This window comes from Phoxinus phoxinus (genome assembly GCF_949152265.1).
Source record: "Phoxinus phoxinus genome assembly, chromosome: 19".
Classification (NCBI taxonomy): Eukaryota; Metazoa; Chordata; class Actinopteri; order Cypriniformes; family Leuciscidae; genus Phoxinus; species Phoxinus phoxinus.
The window spans coordinates 6161940-6180046 of NC_136894.1; positions in this window are offsets into that span (position 1 = coordinate 6161940).

Below are 18107 nucleotides of genomic sequence, written 5' to 3' on the forward strand. Positions count from 1 at the left end.
TATTTACAAGGTTGCCACAGCCTAGTGGTCCAGACATTTAGAGCCAACGATTTTTAGGTGACCCAAGTTCAAGTCCCGGCTCGCTGGCTTTTTTTTTATCCAATATTTTCCTTTCAAAATAAAAGGTAAAAAAATCGAAAATATATTTCTTTAAACTGGTGCCAGGTAAGCTCCATCCCCACACAAAATAAAATAAGATTTTTCAAGCCACTAAAACACCTCATAATGGGAGTGGGGGAACGGATTTCGACAGTTGTTTATTTTACAGGGGGAACAGAATCCGACGGCCAAAAAACAGCGGTCGAAATCCGTTCCCCCTGTATTTCTTACACAAGGAGGATCTTCTAATATCTATCAAAGTGCATTATTTACAAGGTTGGCACAGCCTAGTGGTCCAGGCACTGACATTTAGAGGTAAAGATTTTTAGCTGACCCAAGTTCAAGTCCCGGCTCGCTGGCTTTTTTTTATCCAATATTTTCCTTTCACAATAAAAGGTAAAAACTCGAAAATGTATTTCTTCAAACTGGTGCCAGGTAAGCTCCATCCCCACACAAAATAAAATAAGATTTTTTAAGCCACTACAACGCCTCTCATAATGGGAGTGGGGGAACGGATTCCGACAGCTGTTTTTTTTTTTTCAGGGGGAACAGAATCTGACGGCCAAAAAACAGCCGTCGAAATCCGTTCCCCCTGTATTTCTTACACAAGGAGGATCTTCTAATATCTATCAAAGTGCTCTGAATATTAAGGTTGCCACAGCCTAGTGGTCCAGACATTAAGAGCTGAAGATTTTTAGCTGACACAAGTTCAAGTCCCAGCTCGCTGGCTTTTTTTTTATCCAATATTTTCCTTTCACAATAAAAGGTAAAAAAATCGAAAATATATTTCTTTAAACTGGTGCCAGGTAAGCTCCATCCCCACACAAAATAAAATAAGATTTTTTAAGCCACTACAGCGCCTCTCATAATGGGAGTGGGGGAACGGATTCCGACAGCTGTTTTTTTTTTTTCAGGGGGAACAGAATCTGACGGCCAAAAAACAGCCGTCGAAATCCGTTCCCCCTGTATTTTTTACACAAGGAGGATCTTCTAATATCTAACAAAGTGGTTTATTTACAAGGTTGCCACAGCCTAGTGGTCCAGACATTAAGAGCCAACGATTTTTAGGTGACCCAAGTTCAAGTCCCGGCTCTCTGGCTTTTTTTTTATCCAATATTTTCCTTTCACAATAAAAGGTAAAAACTCGAAAATATATTTCTTGAAACTGGTGCTAGGTAAGCTCCATCCCCACACAAAATAAAATAAGATTTTTTTAAGCCACTACAACGCCTCTCATAATGGGAGTGGGGGAACGGATTCCGACAGCTGTTTTTTTTTTTCAGGGGGAACAGAATCCGACGGCCAAAAAACAGCCGTCGAAATCCGTTCCCCCTGCATTTTTTACACAAGGAGGATCTTCTAATATCTATCAAAGTGCTTTATTTACAAGGTTGGCACAGCCTAGTGTTCCAGGCACTGACATTTAGAGGTAAAGATTTTTAGGTGACCCAAGTTCAAGTCCCGGCTCGCTGGCTTTTTTTTTATCCAATATTTTCCTTTCACAATAAAAGGTAAAAACTCGAAAATTTATTTCTTCAAACTGGTGCCAGGTAAGCTCCATCCCCACACAAAATAAAATAAGGTTTTTTAAGCCACTACAACGCCTCTCATAATGGGAGTGGGGGAACGGATTCCGACAGCTTTTTTTTTTTTTCAGGGGGAACAGAATCCGACGGCCAAAAAACAGCCGTCGAAATCCGTTCCCCTTGTATTTTTTACACAAGGAGGATCTTCTAATATCTAACAAAGTGGTTTATTTACAAGGTTGCCACAGCCTAGTGGTCCAGGCACTGACATTTAGAGCCAACGATTTTTAGGTGACCCAAGTTCAAGTCCCGGCTCGCTGGCTTTTTTTTTATCCAAAATTTTCCTTTCACAATAAAAGGTAAAAACTCGAAAATATATTTCTTGAAACTGGTGCCAGGTAAGCTCCATCTCCACACAAAATAAAATAAGATTTTTTTAAGCCACTACAACGCCTCTCATAATGGGAGTGGGGGAACGGATTCCGACAGCTGTTTTTTTTTTTTTCAGGGGGAACAGAATCCGACGGCCAAAAAACAGCCGTCGAAATCCGTTCCCCCTGCATTTTTTACACAAGGAGGATCTTCTAATATCTATCAAAGTGCTTTGAATTCCAAGGTTGCCACAGCCTAGTGGTCCAGGCACTGACATTTAGAGCCAACGATTTTTAGGTGACACAAGTTCTAGTCCCGGCTCGCTGGCTTTTTTTACCCAATATTTTCCTTTCACAATAAAAGGCAAAAAAATCGAAAATATATTTCTTTAAACTGGTGCAAGGTAAGCTCCAACCCCACACAAAATAAAATAAGATTTTTTTAAGCCACTAAAACACCTCATAATGGGAGTGGGGGAACGGATTCCGACAGCTGTTTATTTTACAGGGGGAACAGAATCCGACGGCCAAAAAACAGCCGTCGAAATCCGTTCCCCCTGTATTTTTTACACAAGGAGGATCTTCTAATATCTAACAAAGTGGTTTATTTACAAGGTTGCCACAGCCTAGTGGTCCAGACATTAAGAGCCAACGATTTTTAGGTGACCCAAGTTCAAGTCCCGGCTCGCTGGCTTTTTTTTTATCCAATATTTTCCTTTCACAATAAAAGGTAAAAACTCGAAAATATATTTCTTGAAACTGGTGCTAGGTAAGCTCCATCCCCACACAAAATAAAATAAGATTTTTTTAAGCCACTACAACGCCTCTCATAATGGGAGTGGGGGAACGGATTCCGACAGCTGTTTTATTTTACAGGGGGAACAGAATCCGACGGCCAAAAAACAGCCGTCGAAATCCGTTTCCCCTGCATTTTTTACACAAGGAGGATCTTCTAATATCTATCAAAGTGCTTTGAATTCCAAGGTTGGCACAGCCTAGTGGTCCATACATTAAGAGCTGAATATTTTTAGCTGACACAAGTTCAAGTCCCAGCTCGCTGGCTTTTTTTTATCCAATATTTTCCTTTCACAATAAAAGGTAAAAAAATCGAAAATATATTTCTTTAAACTGGTGCCAGGTAAGCTCCATCCCCACACAAAATAAAATAAGATTTTTTAAGCCACTAAAACACCTCATAATGGGAGTGGGGGAACGGATTTCGACAGCTGTTTATTTTACAGGGGGAACAGAATCCGACGGCCAAAAAACAGCCGTCGAAATCCGTTCCCCCTGCATTTTTTACACAAGGAGGATCTTCTAATATCTATCAAAGTGCTTTGAATTCCAAGGTTGGCACAGCCTAGTGGTCCAGACATTAAGAGCTGAAGATTTTTAGCTGACACAAGTTCAAGTCCCAGCTCGCTGGCTTTTTTTAATCCAATATTTTCCTTTCACAATAAAAGGTAAAAAAATCGAAAATATATTTCTTTAAACTGGTGCCAGGTAAGCTCCATCCCCACACAAAATAAAATAAGATTTTTCAAGCCACTAAAACACCTCATAATGGGAGTGGGGGAACGGATTTCGACAGCTGTTTATTTTACAGGGGGAACAGAATCCGACGGCCAAAAAACAGCCGTCGAAATCCGTTCCCCCTGTATTTTTTACACAAGGAGGATCTTCTAATATCTAACAAAGTGGTTTATTTACAAGGTTGCCACAGCCTAGTGGTCCAGGCACTGACATTTAGAGGTAAAGATTTTTAGGTGACCCAAGTTCAAGTCCCGGCTCGCTGGCTTTTTTTTATCCAATATTTTCCTTTCACAATAAAAGGTAAAAACTCGAAAATTTATTTCTTTAAACTGGTGCCAGGTAAGCTCCATCCCCACACAAAATAAAATAAGATTTTTTAAGCCACTAAAACACCTCATAATGGGAGTGGGGGAACGGATTTCGACAGCTGTTTATTTTACAGGGGGAACAGAATCCGACGGCCAAAAAACAGACGTCGAAATCCGTTCCCCCTGTATTTTTTACACAAGGAGGATCTTCTAATATCTAACAAAGTGGTTTATTTACAAGGTTGCCACAGCCTAGTGGTCCAGACATTTAGAGCCAACGATTTTTAGGTGACCCAAGTTCAAGTCCCGGCTCGCTGGCTTTTTTTTTATCCAATATTTTCCTTTCAAAATAAAAGGTAAAAAAATCGAAAATATATTTCTTTAAACTGGTGCCAGGTAAGCTCCATCCCCACACAAAATAAAATAAGATTTTTCAAGCCACTAAAACACCTCATAATGGGAGTGGGGGAACGGATTTCGACAGTTGTTTATTTTACAGGGGGAACAGAATCCGACGGCCAAAAAACAGCGGTCGAAATCCGTTCCCCCTGTATTTCTTACACAAGGAGGATCTTCTAATATCTATCAAAGTGCATTATTTACAAGGTTGGCACAGCCTAGTGGTCCAGGCACTGACATATAGAGGTAAAGATTTTTAGCTGACCCAAGTTCAAGTCCCGGCTCGCTGGCTTTTTTTTATCCAATATTTTCCTTTCACAATAAAAGGTAAAAACTCGAAAACATATTTCTTGAAACTGGTGCCAGGTAAGCTCCATCCCCACACAAAATAAAATAAGATTTTTTTAAGCCACTAAAACACCTCTCATAATGGAAGTGGGGGAACGGATTCCGACAGCTGTTTTTTTTTTTCAGGGGGAACAGAATCCGACGGCCAAAAAACAGCCGTCGAAATCCGTTCCCCCTGTATTTTTTACACAAGGAGGATCTTCTAATATCTAACAAAGTGGTTTATTTACAAGGTTGGCACAGCCTAGTGGTCCAGGCACTGACATTTAGAGCCAACGATTTTTAGGTGACCCAAGTTCAAGTCCCGGCTCGCTGGCTTTTTTTTATCCAATATTTTCCTTTCACAATAAAAGGTAAAAACTCGAAAATATATTTCTTGAAACTGGTGCCAGGTAAGCTCCATCTCCACACAAAATAAAATAAGATTTTTTTAAGCCACTACAACGCCTCTCATAATGGGAGAGGGGGAACGGATTCCGACAGCTGGTTTTTTTTTTCAGGGGGAACAGAATCCGACGGCCAAAAAACAGCCGTCGAAATCCGTTCCCCCTGCATTTTTTACACAAGGAGGATCTTCTAATATCTATCAAAGTGCTTTATTTACAAGGTTGGCACAGCCTAGTGTTCCAGGCACTGACATTTAGAGGTAAAGATTTTTAGGTGACCCAAGTTCAAGTCCCGGCTCGCTGGCTTTTTTTTTATCCAATATTTTCCTTTCACAATAAAAGGTAAAAACTCGAAAATTTATTTCTTCAAACTGGTGCCAGGTAAGCTCCATCCCCACACAAAATAAAATAAGGTTTTTTAAGCCACTACAACGCCTCTCATAATGGGAGTGGGGGAACGGATTCCGACAGCTTTTTTTTTTTTTCAGGGGGAACAGAATCCGACGGCCAAAAAACAGCCGTCGAAATCCGTTCCCCTTGTATTTTTTACACAAGGAGGATCTTCTAATATCTAACAAAGTGGTTTATTTACAAGGTTGCCACAGCCTAGTGGTCCAGGCACTGACATTTAGAGCCAACGATTTTTAGGTGACCCAAGTTCAAGTCCCGGCTCGCTGGCTTTTTTTTTATCCAAAATTTTCCTTTCACAATAAAAGGTAAAAACTCGAAAATATATTTCTTGAAACTGGTGCCAGGTAAGCTCCATCTCCACACAAAATAAAATAAGATTTTTTTAAGCCACTACAACGCCTCTCATAATGGGAGTGGGGGAACGGATTCCGACAGCTGTTTTTTTTTTTTCAGGGGGAACAGAATCCGACGGCCAAAAAACAGCCGTCGAAATCCGTTCCCCCTGCATTTTTTACACAAGGAGGATCTTCTAATATCTATCAAAGTGCTTTGAATTCCAAGGTTGCCACAGCCTAGTGGTCCAGGCACTGACATTTAGAGCCAACGATTTTTAGGTGACACAAGTTCTAGTCCCGGCTCGCTGGCTTTTTTTACCCAATATTTTCCTTTCACAATAAAAGGCAAAAAAATCGAAAATATATTTCTTTAAACTGGTGCAAGGTAAGCTCCAACCCCACACAAAATAAAATAAGATTTTTTTAAGCCACTAAAACACCTCTCATAATGGGAGTGGGGGAACGGATTCCGACAGCTGTTTTTTTTTTCTCAGGGGGAACAGAATCCGACGGCCAAAAAACAGCCGTCGAAATCCGTTCCCCCTGTATTTTTTACACAAGGAGGATCTTCTAATATCTAACAAAGTGGTTTATTTACAAGGTTGCCGCAGCCTAGTGGTCCAGACATTAAGAGCCAACGATTTTTAGGTGACCCAAGTTCAAGTCCCGGCTCGCTGGCTTTTTTTTTATCCAATATTTTCCTTTCACAATAAAAGGTAAAAACTCGAAAATATATTTCTTGAAACTGGTGCTAGGTAAGCTCCATCCCCACACAAAATAAAATAAGATTTTTTTAAGCCACTACAACGCCTCTCATAATGGGAGTGGGGGAACGGATTCCGACAGCTGTTTTATTTTACAGGGGGAACAGAATCCGACGGCCAAAAAACAGCCGTCGAAATCCGTTTCCCCTGCATTTTTTACACAAGGAGGATCTTCTAATATCTATCAAAGTGCTTTGAATTCCAAGGTTGGCACAGCCTAGTGGTCCATACATTAAGAGCTGAATATTTTTAGCTGACACAAGTTCAAGTCCCAGCTCGCTGGCTTTTTTTTATCCAATATTTTCCTTTCACAATAAAAGGTAAAAAAATCGAAAATATATTTCTTTAAACTGGTGCCAGGTAAGCTCCATCCCCACACAAAATAAAATAAGATTTTTCAAGCCACTAAAACACCTCATAATGGGAGTGGGGGAACGGATTTCGACAGCTGTTTATTTTACAGGGGGAACAGAATCCGACGGCCAAAAAACAGCCGTCGAAATCCGTTCCCCCTGTATTTTTTACACAAGGAGGATCTTCTAATATCTAACAAAGTGGTTTATTTACAAGGTTGCCACAGCCTAGTGGTCCAGGCACTGACATTTAGAGGTAAAGATTTTTAGGTGACCCAAGTTCAAGTCCCGGCTCGCTGGCTTTTTTTTATCCAATATTTTCCTTTCACAATAAAAGGTAAAAACTCGAAAATTTATTTCTTTAAACTGGTGCCAGGTAAGCTCCATCCCCACACAAAATAAAATAAGATTTTTTAAGCCACTAAAACACCTCATAATGGGAGTGGGGGAACGGATTTCGACAGCTGTTTATTTTACAGGGGGAACAGAATCCGACGGCCAAAAAACAGACGTCGAAATCCGTTCCCCCTGTATTTTTTACACAAGGAGGATCTTCTAATATCTAACAAAGTGGTTTATTTACAAGGTTGCCACAGCCTAGTGGTCCAGACATTTAGAGCCAACGATTTTTAGGTGACCCAAGTTCAAGTCCCGGCTCGCTGGCTTTTTTTTTATCCAATATTTTCCTTTCAAAATAAAAGGTAAAAAAATCGAAAATATATTTCTTTAAACTGGTGCCAGGTAAGCTCCATCCCCACACAAAATAAAATAAGATTTTTCAAGCCACTAAAACACCTCATAATGGGAGTGGGGGAACGGATTTCGACAGTTGTTTATTTTACAGGGGGAACAGAATCCGACGGCCAAAAAACAGCGGTCGAAATCCGTTCCCCCTGTATTTCTTACACAAGGAGGATCTTCTAATATCTATCAAAGTGCATTATTTACAAGGTTGGCACAGCCTAGTGGTCCAGGCACTGACATTTAGAGGTAAAGATTTTTAGCTGACCCAAGTTCAAGTCCCGGCTCGCTGGCTTTTTTTTATCCAATATTTTCCTTTCACAATAAAAGGTAAAAACTCGAAAATGTATTTCTTCAAACTGGTGCCAGGTAAGCTCCATCCCCACACAAAATAAAATAAGATTTTTTAAGCCACTACAACGCCTCTCATAATGGGAGTGGGGGAACGGATTCCGACAGCTGTTTTTTTTTTTTCAGGGGGAACAGAATCTGACGGCCAAAAAACAGCCGTCGAAATCCGTTCCCCCTGTATTTCTTACACAAGGAGGATCTTCTAATATCTATCAAAGTGCTCTGAATATTAAGGTTGCCACAGCCTAGTGGTCCAGACATTAAGAGCTGAAGATTTTTAGCTGACACAAGTTCAAGTCCCAGCTCGCTGGCTTTTTTTTTATCCAATATTTTCCTTTCACAATAAAAGGTAAAAAAATCGAAAATATATTTCTTTAAACTGGTGCCAGGTAAGCTCCATCCCCACACAAAATAAAATAAGATTTTTTAAGCCACTACAACGCCTCTCATAATGGGAGTGGGGGAACGGATTCCGACAGCTGTTTTTTTTTTTTCAGGGGGAACAGAATCCGACGGCCAAAAAACAGCCGTCGAAATCCGTTCCCCCTGTATTTTTTACACAAGGAGGATCTTCTAATATCTAACAAAGTGGTTTATTTACAAGGTTGCCACAGCCTAGTGGTCCAGACATTAAGAGCCAACGATTTTTAGGTGACCCAAGTTCAAGTCCCGGCTCTCTGGCTTTTTTTTTATCCAATATTTTCCTTTCACAATAAAAGGTAAAAACTCGAAAATATATTTCTTGAAACTGGTGCTAGGTAAGCTCCATCCCCACACAAAATAAAATAAGATTTTTTTAAGCCACTACAACGCCTCTCATAATGGGAGTGGGGGAACGGATTCCGACAGCTGTTTTTTTTTTCAGGGGGAACAGAATCCGACGGCCAAAAAACAGCCGTCGAAATCCGTTCCCCCTGCATTTTTTACACAAGGAGGATCTTCTAATATCTATCAAAGTGCTTTATTTACAAGGTTGGCACAGCCTAGTGTTCCAGGCACTGACATTTAGAGGTAAAGATTTTTAGGTGACCCAAGTTCAAGTCCCGGCTCGCTGGCTTTTTTTTTATCCAATATTTTCCTTTCACAATAAAAGGTAAAAACTCGAAAATTTATTTCTTCAAACTGGTGCCAGGTAAGCTCCATCCCCACACAAAATAAAATAAGGTTTTTTAAGCCACTACAACGCCTCTCATAATGGGAGTGGGGGAACGGATTCCGACAGCTTTTTTTTTTTTTCAGGGGGAACAGAATCCGACGGCCAAAAAACAGCCGTCGAAATCCGTTCCCCTTGTATTTTTTACACAAGGAGGATCTTCTAATATCTAACAAAGTGGTTTATTTACAAGGTTGCCACAGCCTAGTGGTCCAGGCACTGACATTTAGAGCCAACGATTTTTAGGTGACCCAAGTTCAAGTCCCGGCTCGCTGGCTTTTTTTTTATCCAAAATTTTCCTTTCACAATAAAAGGTAAAAACTCGAAAATATATTTCTTGAAACTGGTGCCAGGTAAGCTCCATCTCCACACAAAATAAAATAAGATTTTTTTAAGCCACTACAACGCCTCTCATAATGGGAGTGGGGGAACGGATTCCGACAGCTGTTTTTTTTTTTTCAGGGGGAACAGAATCCGACGGCCAAAAAACAGCCGTCGAAATCCGTTCCCCCTGCATTTTTTACACAAGGAGGATCTTCTAATATCTATCAAAGTGCTTTGAATTCCAAGGTTGCCACAGCCTAGTGGTCCAGGCACTGACATTTAGAGCCAACGATTTTTAGGTGACCCAAGTTCAAGTCCCGGCTCGCTGGCTTTTTTTTATCCAATATTTTCCTTTCACAATAAAAGGTAAAAACTCGAAAATATATTTCTTGAAACTGGTGCCAGGTAAGCTCCATCTCCACACAAAATAAAATAAGATTTTTTTAAGCCACTACAACGCCTCTCATAATGGGAGAGGGGGAACGGATTCCGACAGCTGGTTTTTTTTTTCAGGGGGAACAGAATCCGACGGCCAAAAAACAGCCGTCGAAATCCGTTCCCCCTGCATTTTTTACACAAGGAGGATCTTCTAATATCTATCAAAGTGCTTTATTTACAAGGTTGGCACAGCCTAGTGTTCCAGGCACTGACATTTAGAGGTAAAGATTTTTAGGTGACCCAAGTTCAAGTCCCGGCTCGCTGGCTTTTTTTTTATCCAATATTTTCCTTTCACAATAAAAGGTAAAAACTCGAAAATTTATTTCTTCAAACTGGTGCCAGGTAAGCTCCATCCCCACACAAAATAAAATAAGGTTTTTTAAGCCACTACAACGCCTCTCATAATGGGAGTGGGGGAACGGATTCCGACAGCTTTTTTTTTTTTTCAGGGGGAACAGAATCCGACGGCCAAAAAACAGCCGTCGAAATCCGTTCCCCTTGTATTTTTTACACAAGGAGGATCTTCTAATATCTAACAAAGTGGTTTATTTACAAGGTTGCCACAGCCTAGTGGTCCAGGCACTGACATTTAGAGCCAACGATTTTTAGGTGACCCAAGTTCAAGTCCCGGCTCGCTGGCTTTTTTTTTATCCAAAATTTTCCTTTCACAATAAAAGGTAAAAACTCGAAAATATATTTCTTGAAACTGGTGCCAGGTTAGCTCCATCTCCACACAAAATAAAATAAGATTTTTTTAAGCCACTACAACGCCTCTCATAATGGGAGTGGGGGAACGGATTCCGACAGCTGTTTTTTTTTTTTCAGGGGGAACAGAATCCGACGGCCAAAAAACAGCCGTCGAAATCCGTTCCCCCTGCATTTTTTACACAAGGAGGATCTTCTAATATCTATCAAAGTGCTTTGAATTCCAAGGTTGCCACAGCCTAGTGGTCCAGGCACTGACATTTAGAGCCAACGATTTTTAGGTGACACAAGTTCTAGTCCCGGCTCGCTGGCTTTTTTTACCCAATATTTTCCTTTCACAATAAAAGGCAAAAAAATCGAAAATATATTTCTTTAAACTGGTGCAAGGTAAGCTCCAACCCCACACAAAATAAAATAAGATTTTTTTAAGCCACTAAAACACCTCTCATAATGGGAGTGGGGGAACGGATTCCGACAGCTGTTTTTTTTTTCTCAGGGGGAACAGAATCCGACGGCCAAAAAACAGCCGTCGAAATCCGTTCCCCCTGTATTTTTTACACAAGGAGGATCTTCTAATATCTAACAAAGTGGTTTATTTACAAGGTTGCCGCAGCCTAGTGGTCCAGACATTAAGAGCCAACGATTTTTAGGTGACCCAAGTTCAAGTCCCGGCTCGCTGGCTTTTTTTTTATCCAATATTTTCCTTTCACAATAAAAGGTAAAAACTCGAAAATATATTTCTTGAAACTGGTGCTAGGTAAGCTCCATCCCCACACAAAATAAAATAAGATTTTTTTAAGCCACTACAACGCCTCTCATAATGGGAGTGGGGGAACGGATTCCGACAGCTGTTTTATTTTACAGGGGGAACAGAATCCGACGGCCAAAAAACAGCCGTCGAAATCCGTTTCCCCTGCATTTTTTACACAAGGAGGATCTTCTAATATCTATCAAAGTGCTTTGAATTCCAAGGTTGGCACAGCCTAGTGGTCCATACATTAAGAGCTGAATATTTTTAGCTGACACAAGTTCAAGTCCCAGCTCGCTGGCTTTTTTTTATCCAATATTTTCCTTTCACAATAAAAGGTAAAAAAATCGAAAATATATTTCTTTAAACTGGTGCCAGGTAAGCTCCATCCCCACACAAAATAAAATAAGATTTTTTAAGCCACTAAAACACCTCATAATGGGAGTGGGGGAACGGATTTCGACAGCTGTTTATTTTACAGGGGGAACAGAATCCGACGGCCAAAAAACAGCCGTCGAAATCCGTTCCCCCTGCATTTTTTACACAAGGAGGATCTTCTAATATCTATCAAAGTGCTTTGAATTCCAAGGTTGGCACAGCCTAGTGGTCCAGACATTAAGAGCTGAAGATTTTTAGCTGACACAAGTTCAAGTCCCAGCTCGCTGGCTTTTTTTAATCCAATATTTTCCTTTCACAATAAAAGGTAAAAAAATCGAAAATATATTTCTTTAAACTGGTGCCAGGTAAGCTCCATCCCCACACAAAATAAAATAAGATTTTTCAAGCCACTAAAACACCTCATAATGGGAGTGGGGGAACGGATTTCGACAGCTGTTTATTTTACAGGGGGAACAGAATCCGACGGCCAAAAAACAGCCGTCGAAATCCGTTCCCCCTGTATTTTTTACACAAGGAGGATCTTCTAATATCTAACAAAGTGGTTTATTTACAAGGTTGCCACAGCCTAGTGGTCCAGGCACTGACATTTAGAGGTAAAGATTTTTAGGTGACCCAAGTTCAAGTCCCGGCTCGCTGGCTTTTTTTTATCCAATATTTTCCTTTCACAATAAAAGGTAAAAACTCGAAAATTTATTTCTTTAAACTGGTGCCAGGTAAGCTCCATCCCCACACAAAATAAAATAAGATTTTTTAAGCCACTAAAACACCTCATAATGGGAGTGGGGGAACGGATTTCGACAGCTGTTTATTTTACAGGGGGAACAGAATCCGACGGCCAAAAAACAGACGTCGAAATCCGTTCCCCCTGTATTTTTTACACAAGGAGGATCTTCTAATATCTAACAAAGTGGTTTATTTACAAGGTTGCCACAGCCTAGTGGTCCAGACATTTAGAGCCAACGATTTTTAGGTGACCCAAGTTCAAGTCCCGGCTCGCTGGCTTTTTTTTTATCCAATATTTTCCTTTCAAAATAAAAGGTAAAAAAATCGAAAATATATTTCTTTAAACTGGTGCCAGGTAAGCTCCATCCCCACACAAAATAAAATAAGATTTTTCAAGCCACTAAAACACCTCATAATGGGAGTGGGGGAACGGATTTCGACAGTTGTTTATTTTACAGGGGGAACAGAATCCGACGGCCAAAAAACAGCGGTCGAAATCCGTTCCCCCTGTATTTCTTACACAAGGAGGATCTTCTAATATCTATCAAAGTGCATTATTTACAAGGTTGGCACAGCCTAGTGGTCCAGGCACTGACATTTAGAGGTAAAGATTTTTAGCTGACCCAAGTTCAAGTCCCGGCTCGCTGGCTTTTTTTTTATCCAATATTTTCCTTTCACAATAAAAGGTAAAAAAATCGAAAATATATTTCTTTAAACTGGTGCCAGGTAAGCTCCATCCCCACACAAAATAAAATAAGATTTTTTAAGCCACTACAACGCCTCTCATAATGGGAGTGGGGGAACGGATTCCGACAGCTGTTTTTTTTTTTTCAGGGGGAACAGAATCCGACGGCCAAAAAACAGCCGTCGAAATCCGTTCCCCCTGTATTTTTTACACAAGGAGGATCTTCTAATATCTAACAAAGTGGTTTATTTACAAGGTTGCCACAGCCTAGTGGTCCAGACATTAAGAGCCAACGATTTTTAGGTGACCCAAGTTCAAGTCCCGGCTCTCTGGCTTTTTTTTTATCCAATATTTTCCTTTCACAATAAAAGGTAAAAACTCGAAAATATATTTCTTGAAACTGGTGCTAGGTAAGCTCCATCCCCACACAAAATAAAATAAGATTTTTTTAAGCCACTACAACGCCTCTCATAATGGGAGTGGGGGAACGGATTCCGACAGCTGTTTTTTTTTTCAGGGGGAACAGAATCCGACGGCCAAAAAACAGCCGTCGAAATCCGTTCCCCCTGCATTTTTTACACAAGGAGGATCTTCTAATATCTATCAAAGTGCTTTATTTACAAGGTTGGCACAGCCTAGTGTTCCAGGCACTGACATTTAGAGGTAAAGATTTTTAGGTGACCCAAGTTCAAGTCCCGGCTCGCTGGCTTTTTTTTTATCCAATATTTTCCTTTCACAATAAAAGGTAAAAACTCGAAAATTTATTTCTTCAAACTGGTGCCAGGTAAGCTCCATCCCCACACAAAATAAAATAAGGTTTTTTAAGCCACTACAACGCCTCTCATAATGGGAGTGGGGGAACGGATTCCGACAGCTTTTTTTTTTTTTCAGGGGGAACAGAATCCGACGGCCAAAAAACAGCCGTCGAAATCCGTTCCCCTTGTATTTTTTACACAAGGAGGATCTTCTAATATCTAACAAAGTGGTTTATTTACAAGGTTGCCACAGCCTAGTGGTCCAGGCACTGACATTTAGAGCCAACGATTTTTAGGTGACCCAAGTTCAAGTCCCGGCTCGCTGGCTTTTTTTTTATCCAAAATTTTCCTTTCACAATAAAAGGTAAAAACTCGAAAATATATTTCTTGAAACTGGTGCCAGGTAAGCTCCATCTCCACACAAAATAAAATAAGATTTTTTTAAGCCACTACAACGCCTCTCATAATGGGAGTGGGGGAACGGATTCCGACAGCTGTTTTTTTTTTTTCAGGGGGAACAGAATCCGACGGCCAAAAAACAGCCGTCGAAATCCGTTCCCCCTGCATTTTTTACACAAGGAGGATCTTCTAATATCTATCAAAGTGCTTTGAATTCCAAGGTTGCCACAGCCTAGTGGTCCAGGCACTGACATTTAGAGCCAACGATTTTTAGGTGACACAAGTTCTAGTCCCGGCTCGCTGGCTTTTTTTACCCAATATTTTCCTTTCACAATAAAAGGCAAAAAAATCGAAAATATATTTCTTTAAACTGGTGCAAGGTAAGCTCCAACCCCACACAAAATAAAATAAGATTTTTTTAAGCCACTAAAACACCTCATAATGGGAGTGGGGGAACGGATTCCGACAGCTGTTTATTTTACAGGGGGAACAGAATCCGACGGCCAAAAAACAGCCGTCGAAATCCGTTCCCCCTGTATTTTTTACACAAGGAGGATCTTCTAATATCTAACAAAGTGGTTTATTTACAAGGTTGCCACAGCCTAGTGGTCCAGACATTAAGAGCCAACGATTTTTAGGTGACCCAAGTTCAAGTCCCGGCTCGCTGGCTTTTTTTTTATCCAATATTTTCCTTTCACAATAAAAGGTAAAAACTCGAAAATATATTTCTTGAAACTGGTGCTAGGTAAGCTCCATCCCCACACAAAATAAAATAAGATTTTTTTAAGCCACTACAACGCCTCTCATAATGGGAGTGGGGGAACGGATTCCGACAGCTGTTTTATTTTACAGGGGGAACAGAATCCGACGGCCAAAAAACAGCCGTCGAAATCCGTTTCCCCTGCATTTTTTACACAAGGAGGATCTTCTAATATCTATCAAAGTGCTTTGAATTCCAAGGTTGGCACAGCCTAGTGGTCCAGACATTAAGAGCTGAATATTTTTAGCTGACACAAGTTCAAGTCCCAGCTCGCTGGCTTTTTTTTATCCAATATTTTCCTTTCACAATAAAAGGTAAAAAAATCGAAAATATATTTCTTTAAACTGGTGCCAGGTAAGCTCCATCCCCACACAAAATAAAATAAGATTTTTTAAGCCACTAAAACACCTCATAATGGGAGTGGGGGAACGGATTTCGACAGCTGTTTATTTTACAGGGGGAACAGAATCCGACGGCCAAAAAACAGCCGTCGAAATCCGTTCCCCCTGCATTTTTTACACAAGGAGGATCTTCTAATATCTATCAAAGTGCTTTGAATTCCAAGGTTGGCACAGCCTAGTGGTCCAGACATTAAGAGCTGAAGATTTTTAGCTGACACAAGTTCAAGTCCCAGCTCGCTGGCTTTTTTTAATCCAATATTTTCCTTTCACAATAAAAGGTAAAAAAATCGAAAATATATTTCTTTAAACTGGTGCCAGGTAAGCTCCATCCCCACACAAAATAAAATAAGATTTTTCAAGCCACTAAAACACCTCATAATGGGAGTGGGGGAACGGATTTCGACAGCTGTTTATTTTACAGGGGGAACAGAATCCGACGGCCAAAAAACAGCCGTCGAAATCCGTTCCCCCTGTATTTTTTACACAAGGAGGATCTTCTAATATCTAACAAAGTGGTTTATTTACAAGGTTGCCACAGCCTAGTGGTCCAGGCACTGACATTTAGAGGTAAAGATTTTTAGGTGACCCAAGTTCAAGTCCCGGCTCGCTGGCTTTTTTTTATCCAATATTTTCCTTTCACAATAAAAGGTAAAAACTCGAAAATTTATTTCTTTAAACTGGTGCCAGGTAAGCTCCATCCCCACACAAAATAAAATAAGATTTTTTAAGCCACTAAAACACCTCATAATGGGAGTGGGGGAACGGATTTCGACAGCTGTTTATTTTACAGGGGGAACAGAATCCGACGGCCAAAAAACAGACGTCGAAATCCGTTCCCCCTGTATTTTTTACACAAGGAGGATCTTCTAATATCTAACAAAGTGGTTTATTTACAAGGTTGCCACAGCCTAGTGGTCCAGACATTTAGAGCCAACGATTTTTAGGTGACCCAAGTTCAAGTCCCGGCTCGCTGGCTTTTTTTTTATCCAATATTTTCCTTTCAAAATAAAAGGTAAAAAAATCGAAAATATATTTCTTTAAACTGGTGCCAGGTAAGCTCCATCCCCACACAAAATAAAATAAGATTTTTCAAGCCACTAAAACACCTCATAATGGGAGTGGGGGAACGGATTTCGACAGTTGTTTATTTTACAGGGGGAACAGAATCCGACGGCCAAAAAACAGCGGTCGAAATCCGTTCCCCCTGTATTTCTTACACAAGGAGGATCTTCTAATATCTATCAAAGTGCATTATTTACAAGGTTGGCACAGCCTAGTGGTCCAGGCACTGACATTTAGAGGTAAAGATTTTTAGCTGACCCAAGTTCAAGTCCCGGCTCGCTGGCTTTTTTTTATCCAATATTTTCCTTTCACAATAAAAGGTAAAAACTCGAAAATGTATTTCTTCAAACTGGTGCCAGGTAAGCTCCATCCCCACACAAAATAAAATAAGATTTTTTAAGCCACTACAACGCCTCTCATAATGGGAGTGGGGGAACGGATTCCGACAGCTGTTTTTTTTTTTTCAGGGGGAACAGAATCTGACGGCCAAAAAACAGCCGTCGAAATCCGTTCCCCCTGTATTTCTTACACAAGGAGGATCTTCTAATATCTATCAAAGTGCTTTATTTACAAGGTTGGCACAGCCTAGTGGTCCAGGCACTGACATTTAGAGGTAAAGATTTTTAGCTGACCCAAGTTCAAGTCCCAGCTCGCTGGCTTTTTTTTATCCAATATTTTCCTTTCACAATAAAAGGCAAAAAAATCGAAAATATATTTCTTTAAACTGGTGCAAGGTAAGCTCCAACCCCACACAAAATAAAATAAGATTTTTTTAAGCCACTAAAACACCTCTCATAATGGGAGTGGGGGAACGGATTCCGACAGCTGTTTTTTTTTTCAGGGGGAACAGAATCCGACGGCCAAAAAACAGCCGTCGAAATCCGTTCCCCCTGTATTTTTTACACAAGGAGGATCTTCTAATATCTAACAAAGTGGTTTATTTACAAGGTTGCCACAGCCTAGTGGTCCAGACATTAAGAGCCAACGATTTTTAGGTGACCCAAGTTCAAGTCCCGGCTCGCTGGCTTTTTTTTTATCCAATATTTTCCTTTCACAATAAAAGGTAAAAACTCGAAAATATATTTCTTGAAACTGGTGCTAGGTAAGCTCCATCCCCACACAAAATAAAATAAGATTTGTTTAAGCCACTACAACGCCTCTCATAATGGGAGTGGGGGAACGGATTCCGACAGCTGTTTTTTTTACAGGGGGAACAGAATCTGACGGCCAAAAACAGCCGTCGAAATCCGTTCCCCCTGCATTTTTTACACAAGGAGGATCTTCTAATATCTATCAAAGTGCTTTGAATTCCAAGGTTGCCACAGCCTAGTGGTCCAGACATTAAGAGCTGAAGATTTTTAGCTGACACAAGTTCAAGTCCCAGCTCGCTGGCTTTTTTTTTATCCAATATTTTCCTTTCACAATAAAAGGTAAAAAAATCGAAAATATATTTCTTTAAACTGGTGCCAGGTAAGCTCCATCCCCACACAAAATAAAATAAGACTTTTTAAGCCAGTAAAACACCTCATAATGGGAGTGGGGGAACGGATTTCGACAGCTGTTTATTTTACAGGGGGAACAGAATCCGACGGCCAAAAAACAGCCGTCGAAATCCGTTCCCCCTGTATTT